The sequence below is a fragment of the Panthera onca genome, chromosome B1 (genome assembly GCF_046562875.1).
Source record: "Panthera onca isolate mPanOnc1 chromosome B1, mPanOnc1 haplotype 2, whole genome shotgun sequence".
Taxonomy (NCBI): Eukaryota; Metazoa; Chordata; class Mammalia; order Carnivora; family Felidae; genus Panthera; species Panthera onca.
The window spans coordinates 99,649,233-99,661,360 of record NC_138342.1 but is presented as its reverse complement, the minus strand read 5'-3'; the positions used below and the strand labels follow the sequence as shown (position 1 = coordinate 99,661,360).

At 37.3% G+C, this 12,128-nt stretch overlaps 1 protein-coding gene across 1 annotated transcript in view; it reads right to left on the bottom strand.

The window, feature by feature from the left end:
* The window catches only part of LOC132692157 (bifunctional heparan sulfate N-deacetylase/N-sulfotransferase 3), a 182,651-nt gene extending 171,031 nt beyond the window's left edge, over positions 1 to 11,620 (bottom strand). Inside the window, exon 1 of the mRNA XM_060654300.3 lies at positions 11,462 to 11,620. The gene's annotated coding sequence lies outside the window, so the exon portion shown is untranslated. The remainder of the gene's footprint in view (positions 1 to 11,461) is intronic.
* Positions 11,621 to 12,128: the final 508 nt, after the last annotated feature.

Here is a 12,128-nt window from a genome sequence, read left to right as displayed (position 1 = left end):
GAATCCCTTTAAAGTCTTACTAATCTTAGAAAAATGTAGTAGCTTTTGAAAGATAACAAGAAAGAAAAATGAGGGCTTCTTAGAGCAGAAGTTTATTAGAGTCTTATGGTCCTGGAAATATCATAGAATACAAAAAAAAATGATTAAGAAAGGTACTATCCATAAGGCAGGCTGAAAGGGTTCACTGCACCTCTACCTCTTATTAATTGTGTCACTTTGGCCCCAGTACCTTCTAAGTAAAATTATAAGGTTAGAATAAATGATCACCAAGAACATTCTGGCTCTAAGATCCTGTGATATTCACCCATGAAATTAGCGGCGAACAGTACTTTGAATAATATATGTTTATCTTTATGAATAATACATTCTGGAGTATAACTGTAGGATGTTTGTAGGATAAATAGGATACTTATAAGTAGGATATTTATCCTGTAAATTATATATTGTAATTATTCATTCAAATGTTTAGGGTACCTATGTCATTCATTCAAATATTTATGGGATAACTATATTTCTATTTAAAACATAAATGGTCAACATAGTGAATTTTTAAAGCGTCCAAAATTATAGATACAGTAACTAGCATGACAATAATATATGGTTGCTGATTAGAGACAAATGACTGTAATGAGACAAGAAAAGAGACCATGGCAAGTGGGGAAGGCTATATCAAGGGGACATAGGATTTGGGTAGAGCCTTGAAGGAGGAGGGTAATAAAAGTAGGCATCTGAGATAGAGGAAACTTTATAGAGGCAGGAGTGAGAACCATATTGGGCAAGGAATACTGATGAGGAGTGGAAGGCAATGGTATGAAATACCTAAAAAATAAATTTTCACAGAGTATAGGTAACTCAGGTTATGCAGAGATTTGATAGTGCAGAAATTCATGGTTGAGAAAACCCACATGGAACCTTTATACTTTCCTGATTTGGAGAATAACATGAGAAGCGTGAGATTTTTCAGGAAAATGAACTGATAATCAATACATGGAAGATATCCTAGAGCACTGTCAGAGTCAAGGCTGGCAAGCCAGTGCAGGCTCATTTCTCATAAGCCAGCCACTGTTAGTGATCATAGGTCAGGAAGAACGTGGGAAGGGACAAGTCTGAGGGACACTGCAAAGAAAGAAGGAGCAGAACATGTGGGTCTGTGGTACACCACCACTCTGCCAAGTAAAATGCCATCAAGTGATCTGGCATGCTTGAAAATAAGCCTAATATAAAGGATAACATTCTGCTCTTTTAAACATTCTAGTGTAGATGTAGGTATAATTTAAGCAGATCAAAATTACCAGGACAACTGAGAGTTTCCATTGTAATTGTAGTTATTTCATTTTGAAAAGTAATTGCACTTTAAAAGTTACGTACATACTTATAAATAATATAATATTCTGGAGTATAACAGCAGTATACAAAATCTCACATCTTTCTATGCCTCCATTTCAATTTTAGCTGCAGAGTGTTTTTGAATAGATACAAAACGTATTACCACATTTTGCATTTCAGATAGCAGTGTTTCCTAGTTTGTTCTTATTGTCAGAAGTGAAGGCATGTAACTCATACTAATCTCATCTGTGATGAGGCAAAGTGGTGAGGAGTATTTGCTCTCAGTATGTAGGATGGGTATGAGGAACCTATCAAAGCTACCTTCTCCATTAGCAAATAGGAAATACTGAAAGACATCTCTTTTCCATTAACCTCTTCAGGTTTCCTCCTGAAGCCAAGGGTATTCCAGTGTATGGCTCTGAGGGTAGGATTTGGTCTAAGATATTTAAATGGATACATTAAGATTCTCTAAGTTTCATCTAAACCTTTTTGTAAGCGTATCTCATTTTGCTGTGGCCGAATTTGGTCTCTAGTACAGACTCTTAAAAGTTACGGTTCTTACTGCAACCTCATCCACCAACAACTACTTCCCATTCTCTGTATGTCTGTTAGCTATGAAAATCTCAGAATGGACTGCAATGTTGCTGTCACTCCTTTTGCACGGGATGACGCTGTAGCAGCTTCTCCTGAGCCCTTCACTTGTGGGGCATCACCAGGTGGGGAAGACAGGTACATGTGGAAAACTAAGCCCCTCCACACAGTTCCCCTGTGAAATCTTCTCAGATGGAGCTGACCCTCCAAACTTGGTAAGACCAGCAGTTACACATGGCCATTGTAGAAATGATACCTTCTTTGCAATTCTTGACAACTATTGTAATTAAAATGTTGTTTAAAGTCAGTCTCCCTTGTCTAACTGTAGACCCTAAGAGAGTGGAGATAAGGCCTCTTTTGTCTATCATTGAGCCCCTAGTGCCAGGCACAGGGTAAGCACCCAATGACTATTTGTAGAATCAGTTGAATACAATGGCATATTAACCTTAGAAGTTAATTCGACACTTCTACTTTATTCTAATGTCATAATTTATATTTAAAGTTACACATTACTATTAATATGATTATAATTATCTATACATTAGCTGGATTTAATGTCTTTTTTACTTAATACTAAGAAAATATAATCATACCATCCTAACATAGGATAAAAAAAGCCACTATGGTAGATATTAAATCTGAACCCGCCCAAAGATACCGATCAATTGATTATTCTGCAATCAGTCATTGGGAATTTGTTGAACACTCACTTTGGGCTTAGTGCTGTATTAGGTGCAGGAGACACCACAGAAGTAGTATTAAGAATTATTCTTGTCTGCAGAAGCATGGTCTCCATTGGGGAACATGACTTGTGAAAAAACAGCCAACACTATGTTTCACATACTAGGTAGTGATTTATGCTGTACAGACTATGTTTGTTACAAGTTTCAAAGCAAAGAGCAAGAAAGATTAATGAAATTTAGGAAAGCAGTTTTTAACAGTGATGGTGCTTGAGGGGGGCATGGCGTGATGAGCAAGATCTGGATATGAGAATGGGATGAACGTGTCAGGAAAAATACCTGGTGAAGGGTGTGCCTGGCTGGCTCATCAGCAGAGCATGGGACTCAATCTTGGGGTCATGAGTTCAAGCTCCACATTGGGTGTAGAGCTTATTAAAATACCTGGCAAGGTTGGGGCACCTGGGTGCCTCAGTCGATTAAGTGTTTGACTTCTGCTCAGATCATGATCTCACAGTTCATGGGTTCAAGCCCCAAGTCAGGCTCTGTGCTAACAGTGCAGAGCCTGCTTGGGATTCTCTCTCTCGCTGCCCCTCCCCCACTGGTGCATGCACACATGCTCTCTCTCTCTCTCTAATAAATACACACACACACACACACACACACACACACACACAAATACATATATATAAATAAAATAAATAAACTTAAAAAATACTTGACAAGTTTGAAGAAATGAAATAGTTACAATGTTTACCTGAGAGTGAGACTATAATAAGATACTATGTGTTGGGGTGAAAACAGAAATAAGACTTCATTCAAGGAGTCCTGCAGATTAATGAGTGTCCTTAGAAAGGGCTGTGAAGCACAAAAGTGTCAACTTAGAAATAGCACTAGATGTGTCTGAACAGAAAAGAGACAATAAAAATCATGTTTACAGAGGATTAGTGTAGCAGTAGTATCCAGAATGGACAGATAGCACTCACATGAACAGAGAGAGTATATGCTATATTGTAGAGTGAAGAAGGGGATGGAGTCGAGATCCCCAGCTAAGGGGCTGGTGCACAATCCAGGTGGAGAGTGGTGCATGTCCAGACTAAGGAGGTTATCAGGGGGAGTGAAAATGAAAAGAGATAGGAGAGAAAAAAAAGAAAGGATTATTGATAAATTATGGTTGGGGGAGTAGGGAGGCTTGGGGACTAGAAGAATAAAAGTGCCAGTAATAGAAACACAAAAGCGAAGAGTGGAAATTGGCATGAGCTAATGATGTGCAACTAAGGTTCAGACAGGTGACTGAATGATGCACAGGGAGAGAGAGCAAAATCACAATGTTCTATAAAATAGCTGGATGTTGACAAAAAAGACAAGGAAACATTTGAAATTAATGGGTCATAGGCACATCTGGATATGCTACACAAACTCAATTCCTGAGGAAAGCCTTTCCTGACCAACTCTACCCTTCCTCCTTTAGACCAGATACCCAGATTATGTAATCTAATTACAATTACTTTTTGTTTGAGGCCTTTATCACAACTCTTACTAAATATTATTAGCAACATTGTTTGCTTAATGTCTCTCTTTCCAAGGGTATAGGGTTTGTGTCATTCCCAGTAATCTTTCAAACAAGAAACAGGATAAACAACATTTTTAAATGCCAAAAAAGAGCAAGACGTGCTTCAGTATAGTGATGATTGTATTCTTGAAGTGTTCTCACAAAAATACACTGGAAATTACAGACTTGCATGGTCTGAAAGAGTTCCCTGAATGACTAAAGAACAGACACACCAGCTTGCATGTCAGAGAGTTTCCATGGACACAACTGTCTTTACAAGTACAGAGCTGACCATTGTGGTTGCTTTGGGATGCCTATTCAACCTATGATGGGGAATATGCTGAATGACCAAGGAAGTGTAAATTAAATTTAGAAAATCAACAAACCACTTAGGCAGGCATTGTGGAATAGAGCAGATACAGGAAAGCTGAAAGGTTGGACTGGTTAGAAACATCACCACTTCATCAGGATTTCCTATGAGGCACACCAAAGGAAATCACATCATATAGGAAGGTAGAATTAATAACAACAACACAGCCAAACTAGTGAACACTTACTACATGCCAACATGGTGTTGGGCCCTTTAAAAGTTAAGTAACCTGTCCAAGATGCCACCACTCATAGAGGTTGAACTGAAATTGGAACTCGACAGTCTGCATTGAAGATGCCATACACCTGGGAAAGCAACTGCGGCATGCACGTTTGGGAACATGTAGCAAATGGATACTGGGTAGTTATTATCTTGAGATGCTGCAGTTTCTGCATATGAAAATGGGGGTACTTGAGGTACCTATTAATAGAGTTCTAATGAGAATTATGAGATAAACTACAGAAAGCTCTTAGAAAACTGTCAGACACATAGAATGAATATATTACATGTTACCTGTGATGATGATGATGTTAATGATGATGATGATGATGATGATGATGATATTGATGATGATGATGATGATGATATTGATGATGATGATGACATAAATAACATAGGAAATGTGAAATATCTGAAGATGGCCAATTAGAATTCACTAAGAATTTTAAAGGGACAGCTACAAGCATTCCAGTGTAAGCAGAGTTGTGGGAGATATAGGAAGTCCACCTTTGATGTAGGAAGCTAAAGTTAGATGGGTCTCAGAACAGAGGAAGAGACTCAGTCAGAGGCATAACCCAGCATCATGTTCATCCTTGGGCTTCTTCTCATTCCTCCCCATTACCCCAGATGAACTTACGCACTCAATGGCTTTCACTGCCATCCATGCTCCAATAAGTTCCAAATGTTTATTTTTAAGTCCACCCTCCTTCCTCTGAGCTTTAGGATTGCAAATTGAACTATCAACTTGATATAACAACAACTCACAGTAACTCTATTCTTTCTCATTATATGGCAACCACTGTTTAGCTCTACTGGAATTGTGTCACAAGAAAACTCAACTTATCTAAAATTGAATTATGATCTACTGTCTAAAATTGTCTTCATCTCCCTGCAACCATGTAGTGCCTTATCCTTGACACCTTCTTTTCCCTCACCTCGGCTCATCTACATAAACCCAAGTCCTCTCATTTCCATTTCCCAAAACTCACCTCGCCTCTTCAGTACACTTCTCTCCTTTCTGAGGCAATGTTCTTCTCACTTGAACTACCACAACAGCTAGCCTCATCATAAACACTCTTGGCTCCTTTTATACTTTTCTCAGCCCAGCATCAAAGCACAAATCTGACTGATTCTTCCTAGCAGAAAATGTATCCATGGCTGCCTATTTCACTTACTGATTAAAATGCAAATTTCTATACATTCCCCACAAGACACTGTGAGGAATGCTTCCAACTCTTACATCCCAGGTCTGATTCAAGGGTGTGCTTCCCTCCAAGTTCCAGGTAAATTGGAAGAGACAGCCTCTTTTCTGACTCAGCGTCTTCTCACATGCTGTTCTCTTTGTCTAGAAGTTTTCTCCCATTTCCTCATCTGGCTCCATCCTCTAGAGCTCACAGCTCTAAGCATAAATATTCCTGCCTCGCAAAAGCCTCCTTGATTCCCCAGATCTGTTGTGTCTCCCCTTTACACCCTGTCACATCACCATCTAGTTTACCTCTGCAGCATATCCAATACTTAAAATTAGTCATGTGCGACTGTGTGCATTTCTCCATAGGTTAGAAGCATCTGTAAGTACCTGTCCTGATCACCTCTATATTCTTGATATCAATACAGTGACTGAAGTAAGAACATCCCACTGAATTGTTAAATGAGTGAGAAAAGAGCCTGCACTAAATTTTACAAATAGTAGCTGCATTCACAAACTAGAGTAGTCAGTAAGTCCAACCATCTTCCATGAATGGGTACCTCCATCAATCACATTGGCCTCAGTCAGGTGATAATATAAACACTGTGAATGGCAGCAGCCACTTTGTCCACAGCTATAAATCAGTCACATCCAGAATACACCTTTCATTGAATATTACTCAAATATCTATTTTTCCCATTCTGATATTTTTTTCAGAATTCAGCATGTCTGGGGTTGTTTTGCAATGCATCTGTTTTTAAAAAGGAAAACACCTGTTTTCTACCAAGGAAACTTTAGGCATTCTTTAATTATATGCCATTAACAAAAGGCAGAGGGAGAAATTATTTTTTGGAATTATAAGCAATTCCATATACATACTGAAGAACTGAATCTATGCACACATGCATGTTGCAAAATATTACAGTATCTGCACAGTGACACACCTACTTGTCACTCCGTAACCTATCCTTTCTCTTCCACTAACACCCACCATTATCCCAAAGTAAAAATCAATTTCTAAATGAAATAGAATCACGTTGACGTTGGCAGTACAAGAAATGTGAGAAAAAGATTGCCATCTGGAAAATGAGTATTAATAACTGAAGAACTTCAGGTTCTAACATAAATGAAAGATATTTAAAAGATCTTGACAACATTCTCTTTTCACAAAATTAACTGTATTTTATGGTGTTGAAAAATGCATTGGGAGGCCTCAAACACATTACGAATTTGCTAAAAGTAATTTAGTAGTATTAAAAATTGACAAAGAACATGCTCTTCTCTGGGAAAAAAAAATGTGTGAAATTGTGTCATGTTAATTGAACCCCGCTGTGGTAGGCAAGGCAGATGCTGATTTGCATGGAGTACGACCAAGAATACACTCTGTCTCTAGAACTGTGGTTTTACTTTAGGATGGATAGGCAAATAGCTGCATTTGGGGGCATTAGTTTTGTTTGATACATTAAATGGAAAAGTGCTGTTCTATTGCCATTTTCCCTCCTTCTTTGTATTTAGAAATTATGAAGGAAAGGATACTTTTGTTCCCCTCTCTCAGTGCTGTGCCATCCAGCGAGGTAACACAAGAAAACGTCCCCACTACTGCTTGCCCTTTGTTCTGTCTGTATGACTTAAAGGAGAAAATGTCTCTCAAATCCCCTTAAATTGAGCTACAATGTATGCAGCAATGTATTCCTGCCTAATCGCAGGGCATTATGACTACTGCCGATGCAGCTTTCAGGATCTAATACAACCTTTGTCATTTTTATTCTTCTTCAGAGTCATGGGAACAAGATTATTAACCAAGTCTCTCCTTGTTTGCCTGCATCATAAGATGTAAAGTTACAGATGAGCTTTTGGCTATGTTTTAGGGTGGGTTATATGAACTGGAGAAGCAAAGGCAGCCAATCTGCAGAAAGGATAATGCAAAGAGAGCAGAGAGGAATGAAGAAATATAATAGGGAGACCTAGGAAATCTGAGGTCCTGGTTCTATTACCCTCTATCCTATGGAGGCATCAACAAAGAAGTCAGATAAATTCTTCCGTTGTTACCCTAGGCATCTTTTAGAACAAGTGACACTCAATCCAATTGGTATATCACGGGAGAAGAAAGAAATCACCTAAACTGGACCATCTATACTCCATTAGGGAAGGCACCACCTGTAATGGTCTTGGGCACTGGTTTAAGCATGACACAATAATAGGTGCCAAGTAAGTATCTCTTGAAGGAATAAATGATCATTTCATATGTAGGAGTACGTAAGGGTAGAAGTGGTAGAAATGATTTGAAGTGGTATGTGAATTGCCTCTGTTATATCAAGAGGCATATCAAGCACAAATACTTGAAAACATAGAGATAATATAGTGATTAAGAGCATGTGCATTGAGCCAGACGCAAACTGAATCCCATTTTTACCATTTGCAAGGATATGATCTTAGAAAGGTAACTTCTCAGTGTCTTGAGTTCCTCATTTATGACATGGAAATAATTAGAGCTTCTACCTCAAATAATCTTTGTGAAGATTACATGAGCTAAAAATTAGTATGTCAGTGCTTAGAACAGTACCTGGTACAAAGTAACCATTCTAGCAGTGTTAACTGTTATTTTTAAAAGTTTCATATCTATTACTAAATATCTAGACAACAGTACTAATCAACAAGTTTTGTATTGTTCTTTAATTTTTTTCACGTCTGTTTGTCCTATCTTTCAGAACAATTTTCACAGTGTTGGACAACAAAGAAGACAGAAAACCATCTCTGAGAACATAATTTTCCAGGTAAGGGACCAAGGCCCAGAGCTAGCAAGAGGGGTTGTACATCTCTCATGGCAGAACCAGACCTAGAATTTATATGGTGCTTCATGTTATTCTGAAACATTGTAACCTAAGGAAAAAAAAAATTGAAAACGCAGTGTATGTAAAATGAATACCCATCATTGAGAAGCTAAAATGTTTTAGTATAAGACTTTAATATTTGATTTGTAAGCTCATGTTTGGCAATAGGTAATCAAGAGTTATAGCCCTCAAGAGGTGCCTAGGTGGCTCAGTTGGTTAAGCGTTGGACTTCGGCTCAGGTCATGATCTTGTCGTTCATGAGTTCAAGCCCCATATAGGCTCTGTGCTGACAGCTCAGAGCCGGGAGCTTGCTTTGGATTCTGTGTCTCCTTCTCTCTCTGCCTCTCCCCTGCTCTCTCTCTCTATCTGACATAAATAAATATTAAAATTTTTTTTTGAAAAAAAAAAGAGTTTCAGCCCTCAGTAATGTATCGGAATTTTTGTGAAATAATTTGTTATACACATTAATTATAGAGAAGCCTGATTTTTTTTTGTTATGCAACTTACATAAAATTGATGAAGAATGTTTAGAGTAACATGAAGGTCCTTTTGACATCCCAGACCTAAGGATATAGTTTTTATTAAGAACAAAGAAGCAAGAAAACAAACAAACAAAAGAAACCAATTGGTTTTCTACAACCAATTATTGGGCACTCTAAGAAAAAAAATTCCATTATAAAACAATTTTGAGCATTTTTCAAACTAATTATCATTATAATGTAAGCTGTTACTTTTGTGGCCTGGCAGCATTCTCTAATCTGGACAGGTCCTCAGAGGTCAGCCATGTCAGTGCAAATATGCTCGTCCTCAACAGCCACAGCACAGGAGACCGAACTTCTACTGTTCTTTCCTGTTGTCTAAACTGTTAAGTAATTATAAATCCAAGACATTCATTTAGTTGAGAATAGTGTTTTTTATCACCAATTCTATTTCTCTGTTTTTATAGTGCATATATACCACAAAGTATTTAAATATCATTTTCTTTGACTATATTTTATACCTCAACATATACATACTTAAGCTTAAAAGTTGGCACTAATCACTAAAGAACAGTTAAGACTTAACCAGGTTTCAAGGAAGTCACTTTAAGATTCCCTAAATTGAAAGAAAAATTTGTCATTTCTTTATGGTTTTGAAATTCTGAAATAGCAAGTTGACCACTGAATGTTTAGATTCTAGCTCATGATAACTTCTTCAGTAGAATATATATGGTCCAGAAAAATGAACCTCAAGTGCCTGGTTATCTCTTCCACAGTATTTTTTTTTCCAACAAACCTTTCAGTTACACCACAAATTACTGTAATAACTTGCTGTTATCTTCAGAAATAATACTTTCCTCAAGAAAATCTACTGAAAGAGAAGGTATACCAAACTCAACTGAACTAAACTATAACAAATCTCTCCAAAAAGAGATAAAAGTTTTATCTAAAAACATTTTAGTAACCTAAGAATCCTTCATTCTAAAACCTATGAAGAAATCAATTCATGTGACCAATTTAATAGCAATATTTACTTATACAAAGAAAGAAGACTTCTGTTTTACCATTAGAACCATAAAGAAAAACAATAAAAATATGAGAGATGGTAGATACTGGGTTAACTGGAGAAAGAAAGAAAAAAAGAGCTTCTGTTAGGGCAAGCCTCTTGATATGTTCAGTACTATTTTTCAGAAGAGTCTCTTTCAAATTTAATTTTGAAATCTCCTTCTCAAATACAATATTAATAGGACACTATAGTTGAAGAAAAAGGGGAAAATGCCCTTCAGCTGAATATCAGATGTCTGAGAGTTTGCCCTCCATATCATTCTCCTCTACGCTGAATAGCATTGTTCTGTAGTTGACAATATGATATTATCTAAGCACAAAGAAAAAGTGGGTTGGAGATCAGTTTCATATGTATCTCAATATTTGATTTCTATTTTACTCTAGTATGAAGATGTAGCTGTTTACTTAGGAGTGATTTCCTCAAAACTCTTCCCAGATTACAAATGTTGTACTTCAACGTGTATATAAAGAATATGAATAAAATTTCAACTTTAAATGAGTTTGAAGCTTAAATAGTTTCCAGATATTAGAAGAACTAGTTGGAAGATGAGCTTAAGTAAACCTCTTAAAGAATTTTAACCGGGTTCTTTTGGGGGAGGGGGGGGGGGGAGTGGACATATTAAATGGAAGATACATGTATTTTCTTTTAGGGTTTCTATATTCAATACATAGGTTGATAATTTCTTTCCAGTTGCATCTAATTTTATTAACTATGTAATTTTAAATAATATTTATAAAATGAATTCCATCAAATAGAAAAGAGTGAGTATCATTACTGTCTACACATGTAGTTATAGTTTAAATCTCTATAGTTTAAATCTCTAGTCCATCAAGCAATAGACATGGGTTCTGTTTAACAATTTTGATGCAGAATAATTACAACTTGTTTGTGGAGATCTTTAACAATTATAAAGGATCATCTCCTTGATACTTCAATTTTACTTAAGGGAGAGAAGCTTTAAAATTACCTCAGAATGATAAGATATTTCTGTGTCTCATTTAACTTAATTGAAATACTCTATTTCTTCCACAAGAATAAAATCAGGCGCTTGTTTAATCCTGAAATTCTTAGATTAATTGAAAACAAAGTTGCTATCTCTTACCAAAAGCCCTCATATTATGGGTGAGCCGTTAATGGATAGTGTAAATAAACAGATGCACTTACCTGGAATGAGAGTTGAAAGCGCTGAAAATGCTTGCGAAAGTTTCAATGGATATAAAGGAAACTGAACAAGCAGCATCCACTACCAACGGCTCAGGCTGTTGGGCTTCACAAGTGGCAACAATACCAGTTCTGGCCCAGTGCTCTTGTGTTATGTAACATCTTATTAATATTAGCCATCAAACTGCTACCAAGCTGGTGAGGCACTAGAGGGCAAGAGTGTCACATGCAAGACCCGTCGCCAAGGGACAGGCTTTGGTACCACTTCGGGAAGACAGATGCTAACTAAGCTGATAAATAAAACGATGCCTGAACGCAACAGCAAACTTGTAATGTTCCTCAAAGAATATTTTAAATGTCAATTTTCTGACTAGCTGAAGAGTTAACAGGTTAATAAATATACATAAGCAAATAACCACACCCTGCAAAACTTTCGGGATTATATTTATAAACCTACAGTCAGTCATCCAGGAGGCTATTTTTTTTTCATTGTCTAAATACACTTATTTAAAACAGAAGAGGAAAGGCTAATTAAATAAAAACGAGTAAACGGTTTCAGGACCCCTTCAAACCGCGAGAAACTTGTCCGGCTCGAGGGTGCCACCTCCGGAGTCCGCATTGCAAGTCGCCCGGGTCGGGTGTCCGGGCGAGGACCGGCCCCCTCAGTCAT